Here is a 19,762-nt window from a genome sequence, read left to right as displayed (position 1 = left end):
CAGGCCGCTCGGGTTTGTTTTGCTGCGCGGCCGCCGCCGCCGCCGCCGCCGCCGCCGCCGCGGGCCTCGCGAGCTCATTTGTGCCTGGCTGGTCCCAATTCCTCTCTCCCCAGTGTTGAGTGTCTGAGCCGTTGGCTGCTCCGAACCGTTTGGCTCTTTCCCTTAGTAACAGCTTTTACCTTCTGCCTCAATTCCTCTCCCCGCTCGCGCCCTTCCCCCGCGCGCCGCCTCCCCCCGCCGCCGGCCGCGTGCGCCCCCGCCCCTCCCCCCGCGGCGGGAGCACCTCCGCTCGCCACCTGGGGACCCGCGCCGCGCTCCCCGCCCCCGCCCGCCCGGCGCCCATCCCCCGCGCCCTCCGCTCGCCGGGGTTATAATTGCCTCTCACCCCCCGGAGGGGTTATTTTGGGGGTGGTTGGAGGTGGCGGCGGCGGCGAGGAGGGGAATTTCCTTGTGCCTCCATTCCCGGGAGGGGGGGAGCGGCGTCGGAGGCCACCGTTTCCAGGTAAGCGCCGGGGGCCGGACCCCGGGGTGGGGGCGGCCGCGGGCCGGGGCGGGGGGCGCGGGCCGCGGTGGTCTGGGGGGCGCCAGGCCGCGGTGGTGGTGGGGGGGGGGATGGGCGCAAGTGGAACATGCATTTTTCAACTTGGCCCTTCGGGGAGCTAGGGGTTTGATGGGGGAGGGGAGGGAGGGACGGCATTTAGGGTGCCCCATCCCCCCTTTTTGCTCTCCCAGGCTTCTTTGAAATGCTCACGTGCCTGCCCACCCCCTACCCTTTCCTGGTCCCGGGGGATCCTCACCCTTATTATGTTGTTGTCCCCGAAAATGTGCACGTCGGCCTGCTCCCCCTCTTCCACCCTTCGTGCATTTACACCCCCTTTTTGTGTGTGGTGTGTGTGTATGTGTCTGTGGGGGAGGCTTTCAGGAAAGAATTTGCAGCAAATTGAATCAAGGAGCCATCATGAGGCCGACTCCTTTATAGCCTATTTTTAGCAGGGGAGAGGGCTTCGGTGCACGTTTTTTGGCGAAACCTCGGGCAGCGATGGAAGTCCGCGCCCCTCCCCCGGCGCGGCCCAGGCCCCGGCGCGGCGACCCCGGCCGGCGTGCGGGGGGCGGCTGTTGGGGCGCGCGTCCCGGGCGGGGGTGCGGGGGGGGGGGGAGGGGCGCGCGGCCGCAGGGCCGCACTCCGGGACGTGTTTATTTGTAACTTAGAGCTTTTTAGCGTCTTGAGGAGGCATTTGATAGAGCCTTTTTGAAGTTGGGTTCAGAAGTGTAGAATTGGCAAAGTTATTGCTAGCTTCCTGGTAAGTTTTGGGTGGCTCAGAGTCACATTATTTTCTGACAGTGTAAAGGCCACGTTGTGAGGGTGGTTTCTCGGTAACTTCCTCTTTGCAACCGATGTCATTTTTTGAACAGCAGCAGACTTTTATTTCAGTGAAATATTAATCTGAAATGGCAGCTCGAGGGAAGCCATGCGTGTGTGAGCGTGTTCAGTATTTTTGGAAGTTCCTAATTTGCTGAAATAGGCATCACTTTGCAGGGGCAACCGAGAATAAATTTGGGTTGTGAAAATGGTGTGTTTCATGTAAAATTTGAGTTGTAATGGCTTTTAAAAAACGCTCCCGTTCTTAGCTTATCTAATGATATTCTCGAAAATAATGTGGTGATTACGAATGACTAAAGTGTTGGAACCAAGTTAAAAACTAGATTTTTCTGTGTCTGGAGTTTGCTTAAAACGGTGGACTGTGCGGCCACCAAGGTGAAGAGTTTTAGTGCCTATATGATTTATAGTTGACTGAGGGAAGTTGACTGTTGGCTTTCTGGTTTTCCAGGGAAGACCCTTCTGTTGATCTAAACAAGCTTTGCTCATAAAATATGGTGGGTGAAATGTAGGTTATTTTTAGTCTGAATGGTTTAATTCCCCCTCCCCCATATAATTAGGTAATCATTTTCCTCCCCCCTGTTTTCCTAAAGACTCCTTTATCTGGTCGGATAATATGAGGCCCTGGTAGTGTTTTCATTTACTTAAAAAAAAAAAGTGATAAGTATCCTGATTACTCGCTGAAGATACAGTGAGTGACTTTTTGGTTTTCCCAATGTGGTTTATTTTCATTTTTGTTAAATCAGACTCATGCTGCATTGGTGTATTTTAGTAATCTTGACTTCCTGGGACTGTGTGTTCTCTTTTAATAAGTTTATAGTCTGGCGAAATAGGGCAGCTTTGTCTCCATGAAAACAGTGTATGTTGGGTTGTATCATGGGAGTTCATGGCAAGCAAGCTTCGGAAATTATCATTGAGCGCCGTTCTAGAAATAGTTAGCGTTTACCTGTGGAGGAGGGGCAGCAGAAAATATGCCTGAGAGTGGTTAGGCTTGTGATTTGTGTTTATACTTTTTGCTCTTAAATCGAGGTTTTCCTGCTGCTTTGGAATATATTTTTTTTCACCCCAGTTCTGCTGTCTTGCACCATGTAACATATGTAATCACAACCATTAAATCCATAAACGACTATTTTTTTTTTTTTTTTTTTTGCCATTTGAGTTGTTAGAATCAGACCTAGAGGGCAAGGCACTAAACCACATGGGGTATGAAAACAATATGTACAAGGAAAAAGTTTTTCTTACTGTTAAGGAACTTAATTATTTGTTAATGGCATAAAAATTGTTGCAAGGTTCACCATTAGTTTTATAAGACGTTTTTTTAATTCCAACGTGTACCAGCTTTGGTTGTTATTATGGGGAACACCCGTGGTAAATGGAATGACCCCTTGTGAAGGTTATAGTTTTTTCATTGGTTGTTTCAAAGAAGTGTTGAATACTTTAATAACTTTTTTTACGCATGTTCAGAGATCTTTGTTAGGTCTGTTCTCAACATAAGATTTATCATGATTACCATGAGAACATGCCCAGGAGGAGAGTAAGAATAAGAAGTAACTGCTTCCTGTGTACTGGGAGCCTTTCAGGCTAATATGCAGAAAGGGCAGAATTACTATAAACATAGGGGTTACCGATAAGAGATGAGACTAATGGACCTTTTGAATGACAACCTGTTGAACAAATATATCTGTTCATATATAGCAATGAAATATAAGTACAATCTTGTCAAATGAGTAGCTGATAAAGGATTCACCTCCAATTTACTACAGCAGTTATTACTACAAAGAATTTCTGACTTGACACATTTTGAGGAAGACATAATTTGTTGGATTTATTCATTTTCTGTGTTATTTGTAGAAAAAGAATTGAGAAGAATGTGAATAGCTGTAAGTCAGGGGAGAGAGATGGCAGAAATATTGGCACTGTCTGGGACTTTATGTTTTTCTAGTACATGGAATTTGACTCATTTCAAATGACATTTATAGTGTAAGTCGCTAACATGCAAAAAAAAAAAAAAAAAAGGCAGCCAACATCGAGTTATTTATACACCCCCATAGTACAGAAAGGCTAGGACCCCAGGGCTGTGTAGCAAACAACTGGTAAGAGTGTGGTCTGGTTTGGAGACCACATGTTGGTATATCCTGTTCTATTGCCAAGAGATAACTTGAATTAAAAAACCTATGTGAGAGAGGCTATGCTGGAGAGGTTTACTGTTCACTACCTCTGGGTTTGGACTCCCTAAGAGTACAATTAACAGCCCTATTATCAAGAGTCCAAGGAAAGGAACTCTGCTTAGGCTGTACTCTAGAAAAGGTGTGAGGTGCTTTGCTATGTCATTCATACCCCAGTCTAATCCTGAGCTGGGTGGTATTTGTGGATGGTAAAACAGTGAGGTGAAGATAAGTTAATTCACTTGTTCAAGGCCACAGAAGGATCAAATGATGCACTAGTATTCAGACCTCTGTCTGAGCCCTAGTCCATTTTCTTTCTAGATGACTTTAGCTGGGCCTAAGTTTTGTCAGTCTTATCTGCAGATATCCTTTGAAAAACTGCTGTTTTTAATGAAGTTTATAATTCTGTAGTTGGGGTTGCTACCAACTGGGTTAAGTCATTGTGTAGGATAAGTGAAATTCATAAGGCTCACGTATCATTGGCTTAACTCTAGAATTGTTTATCAGTAGTAAGATGCAATCTTCTTGTCCACTGCTGTGTTTCTGACTTTAAGATTCACTGCAGTGATGTAGCCTCTCTACATACTGCCAGCAGAAATAAGGAAATGTGATTCCATACTTAAGAAGGAAAAGCAGATCCTCAGAGCATATATTTCTGAAAACTCGTAAGAAAAATCATAAAAGTCATTTTGTGCAGCTTACAGATTCTGTCAGGCGTTCTCAAGGTGAACTCCCCAGCTTCAGACTCAGGCTTCATCCCTTACTAATTTTATCACCTTGTGGGAGCAATTCCACTGTGTCTTAGTTTGCTCCTCTGTGTAGTGGGACAGTCAACTTCACAGAGTTGAGGCAGATTAAGAGAATTATATATGTGATACAACTAGAGATTATCATTCTAAGTGGGGTGAGCCAAAGAGAAAGAAAAATACTGTATGATATGAGTGAAATCTAAAATATGGTACAAATGAATTATCTACAAAACAGAAACGGAGTTAAAGACACGGAGAACAGACTAGCAGCTGCCAAGAGGGAGGGGGAAGGAAACGGATGGGCTGGGAGTTTGGGGTTGGTAGATGCAAACGACTACATTTGGAATGGATACACAACGAACTACTGTATAGCACAGGGAACTATAGCCAGTCTCATGGGATAAATCATAGTGGAAAAGAATGTATGTATAAAAATGTGTATGTGTGTATAATTGAGACACTTGCTGTACAGTAGAAATTAGCACAACAATGTAAATCAGCTGTTGCTGAATTTAGTTGCTAAGTCGTGTCTGACTCTTGCAACCCATGGACTGTAACCCGCCAGGCTTCTCTGTCTGTGGGGTTCCCCAGGCAAGAATACATGGAAGGAAACGAGTTGCCATTTCCTCCTCCAGGGGATCTTCACTGTTTCTCCTGCAGTGGGAGGCAGATTCCTTACCTCCGAGCCATCAGGACACTTTGATTAAAAAAAAAAGTATGTGTAAGTTGCTGAGAGCAGTAGCTGACAAATAAGCATTATGGAAATGTAAGGTGTTTAGGATAATGATGGCTTTGGATTTGAAGTTTGCTTCTTTGCATTACATTTTACTTGTTATTTAAGTAGGGGCATAATGTCATAGAAAGTATTTAGCAGTTTTATTTCCTGAAGTCTTGGGCAAAACAGTTGACATATGCTTAGTGTAATTTATTTACTCTTGAAGTTGTGACTTAAGTAAGGCTTACTTGAAGCGTTAGGCTGGGTTGTAACGCTAAGTGGAAGCGATACCAAGTTCATGGTTGGTGTAGGCAGTGGTGGGACTTCTGTGTGTCTTTGTTGCTGTCCTTCTGTTGCTTGGACTTGGGCTTTTTAATTCTGCTTGAACCATTTGAAACCTTTTCTAACTCTTTAAATAAAGAGAGATTTTATTTTTCGAGGATGGATCCGCAGTGTCTAGGATCTGCTTTTTAAATTGGAGTGATTACTTTAAGTAGGTTATAAATGTTTTCTTCAGTCTCAACCTTTTATCTGTGTTAGTGTTCTACATTTTCAGCTGCTATCAAGACAGTTCCGCTTGGAGGTTCTGTTCCTTTGAAGTATCCTTGAGCCTTATTTTCCCTTTGCATTTTTTGTCACTCTTAATTCAGCAGTAGTGTTAACTACTACTAGAATTCTATGTGTCAGGACCACAAAGGTGCTTTGGCAGGTACTTGGGACAGAGTGACTGCTCTTTTAATTACCAACTGCTTGGAAACAAAGGCTCAGGTAGCAAGGAAGGGGTGCTGAGAGGGACTTGCGCTCAGTGTGTCTGACTTTCTAGGCCACGTTCTTAACCAGCAGTCTCTTTTCTTGGTGAAGGAAGGAATGAATGAATGGGTTTAGGTTTCTGGGTTATTGCTTTATTTTTCTGGCCGGGTGCTTTGGGCAGCCTTTCTTTTTCATTCTATCTTCTCTAACTGCCGACAGTGTAGTTCATTTAAATATTGGTTCATCATGTCAGTTCCCCTGCTGAAGAACCTGTAATGGCTTCCCTTTGCCAACTGGATGTAGTTCATATGCTTCAAGTCTGGCCTTTCAGGCTCCATCCTAACCTGTTCAGCTTTATTTCCCACTCTTTGCCAACTGGGATTCTTGCTTGCCTATCAAATAAGCACTGCAGTTTTGTCATACTACTCTGCCTTTGCGTGTGCTCTTCTTCCCTTTGTCCTTTTTATAGCCTAGTTTCAGTCCCACTTTCATGAGGCTTTTTCTGGCCATCCTGACTCAGGCTGTTTTTTCTCTGAGATTAGATTGGATTTAATGAATGTCGCAGACTCCGTAATTATTTATTGTTTTGTGAGAATGTGTCACATTGCCTGAACTACTATTAGATTTCTTGAAGGAAAAGACCCTTTTCCTTAGCTGCTCAGTCATGTCCTACTCTTTATGACCCCATGGACTGTAGCCCACCAGACTCCTCTGTCCATGGGTTTCTCCAGGCAAGAATACTGGAATGGGTTGCCATTTCCTTCTCCAATTTTCCTTAGAGTATATAGCAAAATTCTTGACTTTTGTGTTATACTATCTTCATGATAAAATGGATTGTTTCTATGAGGGCCCATGTTTAAATAAGAACAGTTACAGTCCTATTTCACTCTTGGTACTGTGTCAAGCTTCTTTTTGAATTAAGCCTTCAAAGTTTAGTTATACTATAGTCACATAACCATTAATTTGAACTTTGATGTTGCCGGTGTTGACAAGGAAGGGGAGAAAAAGAACCTAGTCATTATTTAGAGTGAAATGAAAATGGATAATTTTATTCTCTTAATCCTGGGATAGTAGCCAGAGTCCTGGTGAAAAACCTAGTCTAGTTGGGAATCATGTCACACTAAATATCTGATTATATTTGTGTTAGTTGTTATGAAACTTAAAGATTTTTGGATTTTATTTTTTTAATTGTCAGTTTTTTTTTGCTTATTGTTTTCTCAGTAGTATGCCTAAATAAGATTATGTTTTTAGCTCTCACTATATGTGACAGCCTTCTGACCACACTGGAATCCCATTTGAGCTGTTACTATGAATGTGTTAGCTATTTGTCATACAGCGTCGATGGGTCTCCCAGAGGAACGTCATTGTAACCATCTCTCTTCAATAGTTTTCCTCCTTTTTTTTGGCCATGCGACATGTGGGACCTTAGTGTCCCAGCTAGCGATTGAACCTGTGCCACCTCGGTGGAAGTACAGAGTCTTAACCACTGGACCACCAGCGAGTTCCCTCTTCAGTAGTTTTTTGTGGTAAAGAGGTACCAGTCCACCTGGGTAATTTATTCTAAAGGCAACTATCTTGGTATTATGTCCTTTTGAAATTTTTAACATTTAGAGCTTTAAGATAGAAGGTTTCAGTGTCAAAATAAGTTGAATGTTACCCTGCTTTGTGAGAGCTTAGAGTCACAGCTCAGAAATAGTACAGTCAGACCATAAGGATCATGCTGGAAGATCAGAAGTAAATGGAGAGTTCCAGAGGGTTAAGGAAGATATTTATGTGAAATGATCAACTTGAGGAATAAATGAGGAAGACTAGGTATTGAATGTTTAAACTGGGGAGTTTGCCACCTGTTTCCCTCTTTATTGAACATTTCTTTCAGGAGGTAGAATTTAAAATACAGAAGAAAACACGGCAGTCAGGGGTCAGAGATGGTCATTCCAGTGTCGTCTTTATGTTATTTTTATGTGAAATTGTACTCAGGACTCTCAGACATTTTTTTTTTTAAACAAAGGTGAGGTTTTCTGTTTGTAAGTAATTTAAAACAAAGAATTTTTATTTGTTAAGGACTAGATATCAATCTGCGTCTATTTTGTCTGAGATCAAAGTTGGTACCATTGCTTTCCTCTTTTTCCCTCCCTCGCTCCCTTCCTTCCCTCCCCCTCCTTCCTTCCGCGTTGTACCCCGAGTGAGAGGCATCATAACAAGGTGACCAGTGCCTTGGTTGGTAGTGGATGTTTGTGTTTTTGTTCTTAACTGCTTAGGTACCTGAATGGTGGATTCAATATTAATTGAATTTTTGGCCCCTTTTTTTTTTTTTTTTTTTTTTGGCAAAACCATAGTCATATGGGTAAGTCATTTAGCTTCCAGAAAGGTATAAGAGGATAAGATGAAATGCTTCCTAAAGTTTGCTCTTTCATTCTACCGATACTTATACAATCAATTGCTATATTAAAATCCTGAGATTTTTGTCATTTACTTTTGTGAATTTTTTTTTTTTTTTTGAGAGAGAGCTAAATTTTCTTAGTATATTGGAGGACTGAAAAATCTGCATCTTACAAAGAATAATAAATAGGAAGTACTTGACATTAGTGTAAGCAAACACCTTGCCAGAGTTTAACTGTTAATAGCATATTTCGGTGGTTACCTTCAACTGCTAATGGAGCACAACTTAAGGGTTAGGGAGAGGTGTTTTATGCTTTCCCCTTAATTCGAGCAGGCTAATTGGGTAGAGTGTACTAATTTTGTTCCATTTCTATTTTGCGATTTGTCAGATGTCATTAACTGGCAGTGTAAGGCAATTGGGTCATCTACTTTGGGTTTGTGAAATAAGGTAATGGGAGTAGATGATGAATGAATTTCCTTAATATTTTTTTCATTTTCTGTATGCTTATTATTTTATAGGATAAAATTTATCATGTGTGTGAATTTTTAGATGCTCTTTGTAGCTGTATCAATGTTTTTTATCATCTTTTATTTTAAAATGTATAACGCAGTATGCTGCTGCTGCTAAGTCGCTTCAATCGTGTCCGACTCTGTGCGACCCCATAGACAGAAGCCCACCAGGCTCCCCCGTCCCTGGGATTCTCCAGGCAAGAACACTTGAGTGGGTTGCCATTTCTTTCTCCAGTGCATGAAAGTGAAAAGTGAAAGTGAAGTCGCTCAGTCGTGTCTGACTCTTAGCGACCCCATGGACTGCAGCCCACCAGGTTCCTCCGCCTATGGGATTTTCCAGGCAAGAGTACTGGAGTGGGGTGCCATTGCCTTCTCCATAATGCAGTATACTTGAAAATTTTTCACCCGCTTAAGTGATGGATTTTCCCTAAATCACCTTTGTCTGTTTTCCTTAGTAAGCAAATACATATTTGGAGATCTTAAACTGGGGTTTGGAGTGAAGCCTGTTGCTGTATCAGGGAAATACCAATAACTTCCCTATTCTTGTGCAAAAACTAACAGACCCTTTTTACTTCTTTGACCTTGGGCTTCTATATGTCCTGCCAGCAGAGGTCACCAGTTTTAACACCTGGTGAGAGATGTTTTGTGTGTACTGTTTCTAGACAGATTTTGTTTAGATTTGATGTTTATAACTTTCTAGTACTTTTAAGATCTTCTCAAAGATTCATTTAAATGAAAAAACATGGAGGCAGAAAAGGTCTTGTATAGTTTTCTGCCATTTTAGCATAACAGAGGGAGAGGAGTGGGAAGGACACACAGGATGGAGTGTGAGTGTATGCTTGTGTGTTCCACGAGACTCCAGCAGGATACACAGGAGACCAGTGACAGGGTTTGGGGAGTGGGGTTGAAGTGGGGAGATCATGTGGCCAGATGTGGGAAAGGTTTATGTTCATCTGTAGAACTGCTTGAATTTTGCTATGTTAGTATTACCATTTCAAAACAAGTAGCAGTTGTGAAAGAGCAAGGCATCCAGTTAAGAATTCTTAATCTTCCTAGTTCTTTCAGTTTGAACTGTCAGAAGAAGACAGAAAACGGTTCATTTCTTCCATGCATCCCAGTCAGTTCTCAAAGAGCTGGAACTGTATATATTTTTGCAAAAACTTATTTTTATTTTTCAGATTTGTTGGCAGAATTAGTCACTGAATATGATTAAAACGTGTTATTTCTGTGTCATGATTGGGTCATAGAACCAGTGGAATTGTTTATTGATAGCAAACTGATGATTTTCAAGTCATGTCCATGGTTGATAATTTGAAATTAACTCGATGCAAAGAGATGTTGGCTACAGCAGTGTTGCCTGATTTCAAAAGTGTTGTTTTGTCAGGGCTTTGGAAATTGGGTGAAAGTGGAAGTTCTCATAGTTTAGTAGTTAATTTCAGTAATTATGATAGTCTGTGGTATAACGGGATTTGTGGAATTGTGGATTGTGATATTGCATGGATTCTAACATTACTTGTGAGTTTGGATAAATGTGTTATTGACTCCAAGGAGATAGATACGTTAGATCTTGATGCTATTTTGGGTTGCAATTGGTGTCACTTGTAATTGTGTCAGTTGTAGTTGTTCATTGGTTGTTTACCAGTAGAGAGTCTTGCCTTGTTTTGTGCTCATAGTTTTCAACTTAAGCTAGAACAACCTCTGAGAAGATAGCATCTGTTCATGTGTGTCGCGTTCTGCTCTGTGACCTGATGCCAACCTTTTCCTGAGGGCCGGGCCTCTGTCTTCAGCAGTGAGAGGCCCAGATAGGCTCTGTGTCTGATCTTTGGCAGTAAACTCTTTCTGCAGGGTGTTATTGTGGCAAAAAGCTCAGGCTCGAGCTCAGCGTCCCTTATTTGAATCCTGTCACTCCAGCTTATCGACCCTGGCTGGCCATAGTCTGTAGGGTCGCAGAGAGTCAGACAGGACCGAAGCGACTCAGCACAGCAAACAGCACCCTAGCTTATCAGTTGTATGGCTTTGGAAAGTTATGTAACCACTCCAGTTGGTTTCCACTCTGACAAATGGGAATTTTTCTCTGTAGAGCAGTTGTGAGGATTGAAATGTGAAGGCAGTTGTCATGGGGCCAGCATATAGGATGTACTCAAATGCTAGCTACTGCTTGGTGCTTTTGTTAGCTGCAACAGCAACAGCTGAGGAAAGAGACAGAAAAGTGACACTCTCCTGTAAACTGTCATGGCTTTCTGTGGCAGCTGCAGAGAATGGGATGGTTAACATTTCCAATTCAGAGAGCTATGACTGGATTTGGCAACTGAGCTTTTGTTGCTCACTCTAAAATGAGGATGTGTGTTGTGGAGCTTTGTTGTGTCTCTAATACATAGGTTGTTTTACAGTGATGTTGTGATGTTTTGCATTGAATTTGGTCACTTCTTGATAAGATGCATCAAGAGAAAACAAAGTTACTACCTTTTAAAAACAGTAAAATCTTCCTGCTTTTTTGGGGTGGAATCATTCTTCTTTTTCTCCAGTCTGGGAGATCCAGCAGTGCTCTGGCTCTCAGTGGACACTGCTTGGATGATCAGTCATTTCCAATACTAGTGTTATACAGTCTGCAAACTTGGAATTGGACTTTCACTAAGAAATACATGAGTATTTTACACCCATACACACCCTGTTATAGGTAACACAGGGTGTGTATGGGTGTAAAAATAAGTAAGCTTTCAGGAAATTGTGCTTGCTTTAATATGTGGTACATACTCGTTTTCTGCACTCTTTGATTTTAAACATGCTTTTATAAACTTGTAAGCTGATTTTATTTTACAAGTAATAATTTCATTAGTCACTGGATTTAGAATCAGTACTCAAGAATCAGATGAATAGTAGGGCACAGATAATTACAGTTATTGGTGCTCAGGTCTTTAGGTAGTATTCTGAGGCTCTGTTAGGATTCTGAAGTTCTGATGCCCCAGTTTTTGTAACGTATACATGCAAATCGTAAGGAATTTTGGTTGCTAATAAATGTGAATATAAAAGACTTTTTTAGGGGTAATCTGCAAATAGCTCTGGATTAAGAACCCTGGGTGCGTCTCATAAGAGCGTTAATTATTAACAAGGGAGTAACCATCATACCAAATTTCTTACATCTCATCAGGAAGGAAATATGGGTAATTGTTTTGTACTATTTAAAACTAACATATCTTAACATATTGGCCAGCTAAAGTTACATGGTTTGATTGAAGATTAAGCTTCCTTCTGTGACATCCTTCAGTTAACATCCTGGCCTGTGCCCACTGGTCATCTGTTTCTGGCACACACCTCTGTTTGACTGAGTGTTAATTGTTGATTAACACTCTCTCAATGCGCATGGCCTTCCTTGAAGACAGTTGCATTTCACTCATCTTTTCCTCGGCACCTGTCCAATTCCTTGCACAGGGTAGACGTTGCATTCATGTTGATCTGAATCCATGAAGCTCTCTGAGTGAGGTACAGGTTTTCCAGTATAAACCCTGACTTCTGAGACAGTGATTCAGATATGCAGAAGTAGAAAAGGGATCTATCCATTTTCACAAATTCATTGACTTTTGGATTTGTGTTCTTACTCTGAGACTTGTGAGGGTCTGCTTGATGATCTAACATCCTGTTTTTGGTGTCTTATAGAGACAATGAATATGATCAAAACCTGGATTAAAAGAAACAAAGATCTTGAGCTGACATTAGCAGTTAAACTTGATTTTGGGATGTTTTGTGGACTTGTCCACATGTTCATGGTACTCGTGTACTTTTTCTTGGTCTCCCCTCCACCCCTCATTGGAATTTTTACCTGATACTGATAATGCCTTTCTTGCTTGACCTCCTGGTATGTGTGTTCAGTCGATACATCTACTGATGTCTCCCCTTCGACCATGGCCTTCCCTTAGGGCTTAACACACTCCATGCCCCTTGTCTCTTTAAACCAGGCATTGCAGTGCAAGTGACTCTGTGGCCCAAATTGGGTCTTAATTCTGACCTCTTCTTCTGATCTACAGCTATCTACATTATAACATGAGGTTACCCTATACTTTTTTCCTGAGTTTCTGTTATTGAGTGTAGGCTGGCAGTGGCATTACATTTTCATTTGGTGATGAGACAGAGATGGAAGATTGAGGAGGATCAGAGATGGAAGAAATAGGAGTGGGTATGGTAATATCCAGTTGTTAGGGTGAAGGGGGGCAACATCCTCTGCCTTTAGCTACTGTTGAAAATGTCCAGGATAATCTGAGACACTGGGTGTTGGAGTGAGTGGAGTTTGGAGATAAGCAATCTTGGTAGATGTGTCTGTTATCATTTGAAGCCTTCCACAGTGGAGGTTGCCCCCCTGCACACCTCCAGCTTTACTGAGGTATAAAAGATGATTCTTTTGTCAGAGGGAGATGGTTGCTCTCTGGAAACCAGGGAAGGTATGGTTTTCAGTTTTGCAACAATGTTTCAATGATTTAAGAAACACTTGTACTTAATAAATTAAAGTTTAAAATTCATCAGCAGATTTAAAAAATTCCTAAGGATAGTACATTTAAAATGTGAACATTTTCACTTGTAATGTTGTTAAAACTGGCAGGGTACTATTAAATGGAATGAACACAGGATTCATCCTAGAATAATCTTTTGCATTTTTTTACACTTTGTTTACTTGTCTGCCTGTGAGTACTTTTGTTTAAGTAGATAACTTAATCTTTCGTATCTGTAGGCTCTTTGCTTCTTGTATTAGGTATGTTTTCTCATTTCTTCTCTACTTGCTTTGTTCCCTTTTTGGGGTCATATACTCTTGTGAATAGCTGCCTGCCTTATTTTTATCTAGTCTCATTTGCCTTTTCTTGCATTTTCTTCATGTATGTTTTGGTAGTGGATAGTGTTGGTTGGTTCATTTGGTTTGACAAATCGATGTAGAAGTGACTTGATAACTGAGAACTGGTAGTAACAGGAAGAGTGGCTGCTTTTATTTTTTTTTGAAATTGTGCTTAACAGCATATCTTTTGATAAATACTAAGGTAATTACACATGGTATAGCTTACATGAATGCATATATAGTTTTATAGAATGCATGGCAGAGACATTTGTACATACTATTGTGTAGACACTATATAAATGCTCAAAAAGTGTCAGTTTCCTTCTCTTTTCTCTGTGGGTTTTCCGTCATACTTAACATAAAATTGAAATATTTTTCCTTAGCCTGTGAAGTTTCCACCAGCACATGACTTGCCCTTTGGCCACCTCACAGATTGTATCCTGTTTCATGGCACCCTTCCCCTTGTTCCCTGTGTCCAGCCACACCAGCTCCACGCCCACAGAACAAGCTTGTTCCTGTCTCAACACCTTAATTGCTTTACTCTCTGCCTCAGGCTTTGCCCTGAGATTGTCATATGGCAATTTTTTTTTTTATGTCATTCAGATTTCAGTTCCAATGCCCTCACCTCTGAGAGACCTTAGAAAGGTCACAGTGAAGTAGCTACCCACTCCCTAGCCATTTTCAGTCACATAGTACTCATTTCTCTCTCTGATAGCCTTAATTGTTGATTTATCTTTTCAAATGCATCTCTGTAATTTAAACTCCTGAGAACAGGGATGGGCTCTGTCTTGTGACACCAGGACCTAAAACAGGACCTGGTAGTAAAGTAAATATTTGAGTGAATTGTTCTCTCAGGAATGTTTTTGTGACCAGCTGAGAGACTTAAACTGGTTTGTCCTTACAACAGAATAGTGGAAATAATTCATTAAAAGGTCAGCATTTAGGGGAGGCTTGGAAGAGAGTTTACTACCTTGGAATCTCCATTTGGGGAAGTCCAAGGACATATGTGAGTGCTGTCTGCTTTTCTTGGAGAAACATACTTACAGTGTTTGAAACAGGAAAAAAAAAAACACAGATGGGTAATTGATAAACCAGTTTGAATATGTGCTTGTGTTAATCATAAATGTTAGATTTTAGTAGGTTAATACTTCATTTTAAGATGCGTATTTCATACAAGAAAAATGACGAGGGCTGGTTACCCCCATTTAGGCTTCGTACAGGTTCAGGAGATTTTGAAATTTACCATTAGTTATATTTACCTGTGATATTCTGTCTTGAGAGTCATGGTCAGCTTCCCAAAGTTGGTATATGACTCAGACCTTTCTCAGTTCAGACTGCTGCTACTGCTGCTGCTAAGTCGCTTCATTTGTATCCGACTCTGTGCGACCCCATAGACGGCAGCCCACCAGGCTCCCCCGTCCCTGGGATTCTCCAGGCAAGAACACTGGAGTGGGTTGCCATTTCCTTCTCCAATGCATGAAAGTGAAAAGTGAAAGGGAAGTCACTCAGTCCTGTCCAGCGACCCCATGGACTGCAGCCTACCAGGCTCCTCCGTCCATGGGATTTTCCAGGCAAGAGCACTGGAGTGGGGTGCCATTGCCTTCTCCTCAGTTCAGACTAGCTCACGCCAAAAAGGGAGTAGACTCAAAATGGATCAGGTAACTCATTTGTAAGAAAGAGCACTGAGCCAGCTGGGCTTTAGGAGACAGCTAGAAGCACACTGACTTGAAAGCTACTGGACATCTTTGCTGATAATCTTGCCTCTAGCTTGTTTGTTTGTGGATGAGCTTCCCTTTCTCATAGTAGATTTGCTCTCTTCACAGGGAGGAGAATACTTCCCAGTGCCAGTTTTCAGTCTCTGTTTCCTCCTGCTGTAGAGGAGGGGCTACCTCTTTTTAGTTTTCATTTGAAAGACTCTTGCCTGCGTGAGTGCTCAGTTGTGGCCAACTCTTCGGGACCCCATGGACTGAAGCCGGCCAGTCTCCTCTGTCCACAGAACTCTCCAGGCAAGAATACTGGAGGAGGTTGCCATTTCCTCCTCCAGGTTATCTTCCCGACCCAGGGATCGAACCTGCATCTCTTGCACTGGCAGGCAGGTTCTTTACCACTAGTGCCACCTGGCAACTTTGATTTGGAAGGGTCTCCATCATGGCCATAGGCCTTATCAAAACTATGGCTGCTTCCAAGTACCTGGTGGGAATGGCGGGGCGGGTGGGGGAGCCATGCGAATGAGAATTGAGTGAAATCGGGGGCTGCTGGGCAGACAGCCTCTTCCCCTCCTTCCTCTCGTTGCCTGTGTCACCGCCTCACAAAATGTGACTCCGTTTATGGTTGGGGGATGGTGCCTTTAATCCACCATAGATTGTCAGATAAAATTCCTTTAACAATTTGGAAAATTATATTTTATTCCTCGATATAGTGCGTGAAAGATGACGAGATGGGTTTCATGGGGTAAAGGGCCTAGCTCTGAACTGAAGGGAGAAAGTTGATCTGAAGTGACATTTCTTTTTTTCTTTTTTTGCTCTGGGGTTTCCAGTCTTTTCAAACTCAGATCCATTTTTTAAATGAACAATTGAGGTCTTTCATGTGGGTTTTCTTCGTCTCTGAGACAGTACAGAACATGCCTGCAGTGCAGGAGACCTGGGTTGGGAAGATCCATCCCCTGGAGAAGGAAGTAGCAACCCACTCCTGTATTCTTGCCTGGAGAAGTCCGTGGACGGAGGAGACTGGCAGGCTACAGTTCATGGGGTTGCAGAGTCGGACACGACTGAGCGACTAACACACACGTGTGTGGCAGCAATTGTAATTTTATGAACTCAGTCTCTGGCTAATATGAGTATTCAAATGAATGTCTTCTCAAAATGAGTTACACAGCAAATAATTTGATGCTATTTATGTTTGTTTTGTTTTTAACATTACTTCTGGTAAACAGCTAATAGAAGGCAGTATTTGAGATCAGCTATTAGAAAGTTATCAGGAAGTTAATTATACATATTTAGGGAATATTTTAATCCCTGAGGAAGATAACGACCTTCATCCTAACTAGGTAGTTAAATAATTTTAGCATGTAATGTTAACAAGTTTTATATTCCAAACAATTACTGTTTTGAGCAGTATTTTAGCATTCACTGAAATAAAATGGTTAGCTGTGTAGAAAAAGCCTTCTGCCACCCAAGAGATAGTCTTTCTGGACAGCAGTTGCTTCATCTTTAAAACACTGAACCAGGTCTCTGAGGTTGCTTTTGGAGTTAATGCTCTTTGACCTTGAGATTGCACATATGATTTAAAAATTAAGTCTGTGTTCAGCCAAATTAAATGGCAAATATACTATACTGGTCTCTTCAGGTTAATCATTACCTGGGCTGTTTTTTCCTAAAGAAAATGCTTGCATTTCTTTGACACTGTCTTAATTTTGAAAAAGCCATAAAGAAAATATTTTTTAGATGTCTGAAAAGACACTTCTTTTATTTAATCCAATAATCTTTGAGTTCGGAAACATTTGTTACATCTGATTTCACTGTAGAGAAAACTGAAAGAGATAGCATCAGACACACTTTTGAGAATGATTTTTCTTTAATGCCCTTAATTGTATGATTGCTGACTGTCAACGGCAATAATTTTTCAGCAGGTTTTATTAGAAGTTGTACTGAAAGTGTATCTCTTAAGTACTATGAGAAAATGCTGTTCACATTTGTAATCTTTTAAATACTAAAATAAATTTCAAGTGTTGCTCATTTAACTGCTGCGAATCTGTGTATATTAAAATAATTTACTATAAAAATAGCTATGTGAGTGATACAACAAAAGGAGAGAGGATATATGTTAGGGAGGGCATAGAGACGCCAAACAAGTTGGTCTTTTCTGGCAAACAGTTTGGTTTATGTGTAGCATAAGCTTCGAAAGTTGGAGAGTGATGAGAACAGGCCGGATAGGGAAGTAGGGATCACACCATGGATGACTTCTTTGTTGTGATAAAGACTTTGGACATTCTTCTGTGGCAATAAACTAGTGAAGAACGTGTAGCCTAACTGCAGGATTGTATTTTATCCCTGGATATAGTGCATGAAGAATGACATGATGGTTTCAGGGGGAAAGGCCTAACTCTGGACTGAAGGGAGAAACTTGATCTGATAGTGTTATTGGTAAGAACGAGACCACATATTTCTGAGAGTCTTGCAAACTCATCCACATTTCTGAATTCTGGAGGTAAAAAAAAAAAGGCAGTTGGAAATCCAGGAGAGAATGGAGCAACCAGATTTTCTTCTCTGTGGCGTGCCACTGCTTTTCTTTTTGTGGAGAACAGGGGTATGAAAACTGGATCTGTGAGGATGGGGAACTAATTTGTTGTCCAAATGGCTAATGGATAAAATCAGGGACCAAGGAAAGGAGCGGGAGATTGCCCTTGTCATCATGAATCTTAACTGAGGGGTAACTGAATTAGGTATTTACTTGAGAATAGTCACAAAAAAAGTGAATTGATAGAGTTTTACTAGTTTATGAAGATTCTAGTGGGTATAATTTTTTCTAGGTTAGTCACATTTTCATATATCTTCAAAGCTTTTAAAAAGTTTTTATTAGCATAAAAGTTATTAGAATCTCAGTTTGATAACTAGGAAATTAATCTAAATTGAGTACTATTTAACATGTAATTAAAATTGCATAAATTTTGCTTTTTAAAAAGCTTGTTATTTTGAAATAATTTTAGACAGTACAGAAGAGTACAGGGCTGAGGTTATGGATACTCAGGGAAGACTACCACAGAGGTCATGTGCCTGTCTTGTATCAGGTGCACATGTCTGTATTTACATACAATGGTATCAATTGTTACTGGTGTTATTAACTTTGATCACTTGATAAGGACTGCTATTATCCTTTTATCTATTGGTAAAATTGTTTAGGGGCTTCCCAGGTGGCACTAGTGGTAAAGAACCTGCTTGCCAGTGCAGGAGACATAAGAGACGTGAGTTCAGTCCCTGGGTCAGAAAGATCCTCTGGAGGAAGGCGTGGCAACCCACTTCAGTGTTCCTGCCTAGATAACCCCATGGACAGAGGAACCTGACGGTCTGTGGTCCATGGGATCACAAAGAGTTGTACACGACTGAAACGACTTGGCACACAAGCAGAATTGTTTAGACTGGAACTATCCAATCATGTACTGAGTACCACACATGTAACTTGAAGTTTTTTAGTAATCACACTGAAAGAAGTGATAAGTGAAATTAATTGTTAAACAGCATGTTTTATTAATCCTAATGTAACCACAGTATTATCATTTCAGCAAGTTTCTTCATTATGAAGTTACTGTTTTTCTGCTTTCCATACTCCATTCATTAGACGTAAGTCATTAAGTTCAGCCCTCATTTGAATGTGAAGGACATTAACTTCCACCTGCTAGAGAGAAAAGTATCAAAGGACTTGTGGATAATTGTTGAAGTTACTATAGTAATCAAGAAATATTTCGGGAAGGTGCTCTAAGGATGTGTAGGTAGCCTTTTGCTTTAAAGTTTTGCCCAGTAATTTTAGCATTCGTCAGTGGGGCATTGTTTGCACCAGTGATTGCTGGGGTGTTCTAACGGTGACTTTCTACTTCTCTCATACCTTCTACATATATTAATTGGATTTTTCTGTACAAATGTGTTCTTTTTCACTCATTTATTTTTTCAGTTGTTTATGTGCATGTGGATTCATGGATTTTTATTTTGGTCTTTGGGTTATAAATTAATATCATTAATATTAATAACCCCTTGTTTTGTTGCTCAGATTCAAGCTTTGGCCACTGGGAACTCATTTAGGCTGCTTTCTGCACCCTTTCAACATGACCCATCCTTTGTTTTTTTAATCTCTTTCTAACCAGCAAGGTGCGCCAGGTTCATCTTGTATTTTTCCTTTCCTAGCCCTAGAAATCAGCCATGTCTCCAAGAAACTCTGGCTCCCTTTTATTGGAATCACAGCAAAATTTTATTCTAATTCAGAAAGTAATGTCTTTATGTGGATTTTACAAAGTGTCATTATTGGCTTGTGTCAGATTTTTCTTATGGTTTCTGAACCACATTTATTCACTCAGCAAACTTTTAAAAAATATTCATATGCCAACATTTTTAGTAGGGATCCAGGGTCAAATAAGACATGGTCATTGATGCCAAGGAGTCTAGATGTGAAAAAGCAGATCTTTTTTCCCCCCTCCAACATACACTGAGGGCCTGTTATGTGCCAGGTACTGTACTACAAGTGAACAGGAAGTAATAAGAGCTGGAGAAGGATAGTGTCGGTTGTTTTTAGGAACACATGGGAGGGGTA

General features: G+C 41.1%; 1 protein-coding gene across 3 annotated transcripts in view; it reads left to right on the top strand.

The window, feature by feature from the left end:
• Positions 1 to 239: 239 nt before the first annotated feature.
• Positions 240 to 19,762, top strand: part of TBL1XR1 (TBL1X receptor 1) — a 174,926-nt gene continuing 155,403 nt past the window's right edge. Inside the window, exon 1 of one of the 3 annotated variants that reach the window (XM_040229965.1) lies at positions 240 to 502. The gene's annotated coding sequence lies outside the window, so the exon portion shown is untranslated. The remainder of the gene's footprint in view (positions 503 to 19,762) is intronic. The other 2 variants (XM_040229974.1, XM_040229984.1) reach the window with 2 other exon arrangements.

This window comes from Oryx dammah, unplaced genomic scaffold (genome assembly GCF_014754425.2).
Source record: "Oryx dammah isolate SB20612 unplaced genomic scaffold, SCBI_Odam_1.1 HiC_scaffold_2, whole genome shotgun sequence".
NCBI lineage: Eukaryota > Metazoa > Chordata > Mammalia > Artiodactyla > Bovidae > Oryx > Oryx dammah.
This window is presented reverse-complemented; position numbering and strand designations above follow the sequence as displayed.